Here is a 5000-nt window from a genome sequence, read left to right on the forward strand (position 1 = left end):
CATCCAGTCCCAGTAATGGAATGGGGAGGGAGGCAGACACACGTCCTGGGGGACCTCTCTGTTGAAGGCAGCTCGTGGTCTCATGGCAGGCTCCCGCACAGTGGTCCATTCTCACCACACAACAATGAAAAAAGGGAAAATAAAAAAAAATAGATCAAGAAAGAAAGCAGGAAATATAAGAAAAATGTAAATAACTTGCGTAATAATTAACTTACTACTAACTTACTAAATTACTTACTTTCTTACTTACTAGCAAATAATGTAACTAAGTGATTGACTGACTGACTTGACAAGCTAACTAACTTATTAACTAACTACCTAACAAGCTAAATTAATTAATAAATAAGTAACTACATCACAAAAACCTATCACTACAGCAAACCTTTACTGAACGTCTACAGGAAGTATTGCCCGGGAAGAATATACGAGTATTATTATGCTGCAGGAGTATTTGTTATTGATCGTGGGGGAGCTGATGTGGACACGAGCCTCAGGAGGACACGAGAAACCACCATTGTGCGCGTGAATGGCCGAGGGGAGGGGAGGAGGTGTGCGTCCAGCCAATAGAGGGAATGGGGAGGAGATGAGAGGGAGAGGGGATGAAGGAAAGGTGTTATTTTCATCAGAGGGAAAGAGGAGATGCTGCAGGGGAACGAGTGCTGGTGAGGTTTTCAGTGTTAGAATTGCTACTACTACTACTACTACTACTACTACTACTACTACTACTACTACTACTACTACTACTACCACCACCACCACCACCACTCCAACTGACCACGATAGATATAAAGCAGTTAGCAGGAAGACCGTTGTAATGACCAGATGAAGATAAAAAAAAAAGGCAGGAAGTAGGAATGGAAGAGGAGAGGGGAGGGAAGGCTTCAAGACAGGCATACATAACATTTAAGGGCGAACAAGCAGGTTTCAGTGGCAGGACGTTAAAAGCAAAGGAGGAAGGAGGCCGGACTGACAGGGGGCGGGACGGGGCGGGGCAAGACGGGACGAGGGGGCGAGGAGGCAACACAATCATAACCCGATGGACAGTAATGGGAGGGGAGAGGAAAGGGAATGGGGAAGTAAAAAGTGAGGCGAGTCTGAGAGGGAGAGGGAACAGAGGAAGGACGGACAGGATGTAGATAAGGAGTGGGAAGGTACAGGGAAGAGAAGGGAAGGGAAGGAAGGTGAAGGGAAGGGAGAGAGCCCAATTAGGAATGAGAGAAGGGAAGGAGGAAGCGTTACGAGGAAAGGAGAGATGTTTGGGATAATCTGTATATTGTCTCACACACACACACACACACACACACACACACACACGACCCCACACGGCAACCGTTGTTATCTTCTTATATTATTAGTTTCGCCAGATGTGGCGTGAATTATCCCGAGAGAGAGAGAGAGAGAGAGAGAGAGAGAGAGAGAGAGAGAGAGAGAGAGAGAGAGAGAGAGAGAGAGAGAGAGAGAGAGAGAGAGAGAATATGCGAACAAAAATAAGAATTAACTTCTATTTACCCTTACAAAAAAACATTAAACTCTGGTACCAAACACTCAGCATTGCTCATCATACATACTTACATACATAAATACATACATACATAAGTACTTACAGTACATGCATACATACATACAGAAGTGCATACCTACAGTACCGATCAGTCTAACACACACAAACACACACACACACACACACACACACACACACACACACACACACACACACCACATCACAGTAACCGTTCTGCGAAGCTGTAGTATTTACATAGCCCACGTGTCCAGCATTGTCCTGTCCTCTCATCCCTTCCTTTGTGCCTCCTCCAGCCCTCACCCCACCCTCCTCTCCTCCCTCATAGCAGCAATTGCCCTGTCCTTCCCCTCCCTTCCCTCCTTCCCGTCCCTGTTCCTCCCGCCTCCCCAGCAGAGTAACTGAGGAATCGCCCCGCCACCCCGCTCCCCGTAATTACTTGGACGACCCTCACATTGCTGCAGGAAGAAAGACGTCTCAGAGGGAAGCATGCATGGGCTCTTGATATGTAAAGTTCAGGGGTACCGCTTTTACTACTGTTACCACCACCACCACCACCACCACCAACCACCACCACCACTACTACCGCCGCTATCACCAACTCATTGCATTTGTTTTTACTCGTGTTGCTGTCTAACGTTTGTGTGATTGTGGTGATAAAAGGAATGGGTCAGTATAGGTTGTTTAGTTAGTTGGTTAGTCGATGCTGTTACTACTACCTTTACCAAAACCAATACACCGCTTCTGCTCATATTGTTGCAGGAGGTTTGTTTGGCTGTAATGCTAAAAAGGAAAGTTTAATTCGGGTTAGTTTGTATTGATACTACTACTACTACTACTACTACTACTACTACTACTACTACTACTACTACTACTACTACTACTACTACTACTACTGTTGCTGTTGCTGCTGCTGCTGCTGCTATGTTAACGAAAGCGCCACGTCTGCGTCTTCTCGTGTTGCCAGCCTGTAGTGATGAAATGAAAGAATATACGTCAGCCTGCTTGCGTCGATACTAAACTTAAAGTGAAATGTACGAACTCTGTATATAAACGTATTCGTAACTTGTTTTTGTTGTTGTTGTTGTTGTTGTTGCTGCTGCTGTTGTTTTTATCCTTGTTTTTTTCTTCTCCCCAGCGTGTGAGTGTTCATAACGGAGTCCTGAGATTTCCTGATGACCTCCGCGGCGTCTGTCCTTTTCTGTAGTGTCTGTATTGATTGACTGATTGATTACGTGACTGCCTGATTGATTCGCCGCAGCAGCGAGTGTGGCGCAACTGTGCTGTCTGTCTTGCTCTCTGTGTGTGTGTTTGTGCCTGACTACTTCATTGGTCATCCTCGTTAACAATTCACACACACACACACACACACACACACACACACACACACACACACACACACACACACACACACGCACACACACAGCCTACACTGTCGCCATCTGTTTGAACATTAGGTCTATTTGTTTCATGTTTATTCTTTTCTTTCGTTTGTCTTTCATCGTTTCGTTTTTTTTCTTTTTCTCTTGATCCAGTGGTCTTTTTTTTTTTATGATCTTTAGTTGACATTTTTATTACATGTATTTATTAATTTCTTATTATGTTTCCTTGTTTTTTTTTCAGTTCTCTCCAGTTATTATTCTTCGGCTTAACGCAACCGATCTGTCAGTCATCATTTATCACATTGCGTTCATTTCCCACTCCTCAATTTACCAAGAGAAGTAAGATGTAACCTAACAAGTGATATCCTTTCACGTTCCCAATCCTCTTTCCTTCCTCCTTCCCCTTCCTTCCTTCCACCCCATTCCCCCATTCCTACACACCCTATCCCTCCCTCCCTCCCTCCCTCCTCACCATTTCTCAGCATCACTTCTCTTTCCTCACTTAACACTCCTCCTATCCACCTCCTTTCTTCACCTTCCACTCCTGCTATCCGTCTCCTCTTCCTCCCCTTCCTCCTCTTCCATCGCCTCACACAACTTTCATTTCTTCTTAACAACAGTGTATATACATTTCCCTTCTCCCTTCTTCTCCCTCCCCCCCCATCCTCACTTCTTGACCCGGCCCCCGTGACCTAACTGCGTAGATCTTCCTTTCCTCCCCCCTCCTCTCCCTTCTCTAGTCCCCACCCCTGCCCCTTCTCCCCGTCTTGTCATGCTGTCCCACCCAAAAAATCCTTCCTCACGCTTCGCCGCTTTATTTTTGTTCCTCTTGAGCCCTGAAGTTGATTTATTATGTTGATTCTTATTCTCTCTCTCTCTCTCTCTCTCTCTCTCTCTCTCTCTCTCTCTCTCTCTCTCTCTCTCTCTCTCTCTCTCTCTCTCTCTCTCTCTCTCTCTCTCTCCACCCGTTGTCTTGATGAAGTTTGTGTTTACCTGTGTTTATCAGCGCGGCGTCAGGTGTGGCTGGGTGGATGAGGGCGACGGGTGTAGCAGGTGTGGTGGTATGGTGGGGCGGTGGGATGACAGGTAGGGCATGGAGGAGGTGGTGGTAGTAGCCGGCCGCAGCAGCAGGTGAGCAGGGTGCCAGAGGGCGGGGGTGAGGGGGCGAGGGGGTGAGGGTGCCAGGTGGTGTGCAGGTGTGCGGTGCCGTGATGGCCGAGGCGAGGGTGGCGGGTGGCAGGCAGCGGGAGGCAGGGATGCGGGACATTGATCAGGAAAATAAGAGTGAGAGAGGCAAATGGGGATGGAAGATGGCCACGTCCATTCACAACGGGGGGGTGGGGATTGGTGGCAAGGGGGCCGCAGGATGCCGCTTGACATGCACACCACGTGCTCCGCCGCCAAGCCCCCCCTCCCCTTTCCCCCGTCGCCCTCTCGGCCGACACACAGAAGACCCGCATGCCGTCTGGAGGGCCTCACGACGCTCCCGTAGGTCCTTGATGGCGCCCTTCATGTTGGCGTTTGCAGGAAGGGCAGCGAGGAGTTTGCAGCGAGGGGAGGTGCTGGCCAGTGGGCGGGAGGCGGCCGGACACGCCCCCCCAAGGTTGTGGTGCCGGGATTGGCGGGGTCCGCGGGTGAGTGGCGGGGGCCGGGCGGGGCGGCGGAGGGCGGCCAGTCGTTGGTGTGCAGCTGCGGCGCGAACACGGGACGGCGCACTCAGCAGGATCATGTTGTCGGTGGTGTGGAGTAGGGCAGAGAGTGGAGTGATTAGTGGTCAGGTGTAGAGCCATGTGGCGGCTCCCGTGTGGCCCCCAGAGCCTTGGGTCCCACTAGTCGGGCCGCCCCAGCACGCTGGACATGTGCCCTGGGTGGTGGGCGGGTCGCGGCTGCCTCCTCGGAGTCCTTCTGCTGCTGGCGGGCGGCGCGCCAGCCCCCGCCGCCCTCAGCACCACGCCCGGGGCCCCAGGGGCATCGCCCTACCCCTCACATCACCCGCCGAGGCACCGGCATCACTTGGAAGGCGAGGCATCCTGGGTCCCCCGGGCGCGCCGCCCCCCGCCGCCTGCGAACGAGGCAGCACCCCCCACGCTGGACAGGCA

At 50.8% G+C, this 5000-nt stretch overlaps 1 protein-coding gene across 6 annotated transcripts in view; it reads left to right on the plus strand.

Moving 5' to 3' along the window:
• Positions 1-5000, plus strand: part of LOC135105840 (serine/arginine repetitive matrix protein 1-like) — a 112810-nt gene that overhangs the window by 31177 nt on the left and 76633 nt on the right. The window contains exon 1 of one of the 6 annotated variants that reach the window (XM_064014451.1): positions 4329-5000. This exon is cut by the window's right edge and continues 229 nt beyond it. The exons of the other annotated variants lie outside the window; for them this stretch is intronic. The gene's annotated coding sequence lies outside the window, so the exon portion shown is untranslated. Of the gene's footprint in view, positions 1-4328 lie in introns of those variants that run through there. 6 annotated transcript variants of the gene reach the window in all.

Source organism: Scylla paramamosain, chromosome 12 (assembly GCF_035594125.1).
Source record: "Scylla paramamosain isolate STU-SP2022 chromosome 12, ASM3559412v1, whole genome shotgun sequence".
NCBI lineage: Eukaryota > Metazoa > Arthropoda > Malacostraca > Decapoda > Portunidae > Scylla > Scylla paramamosain.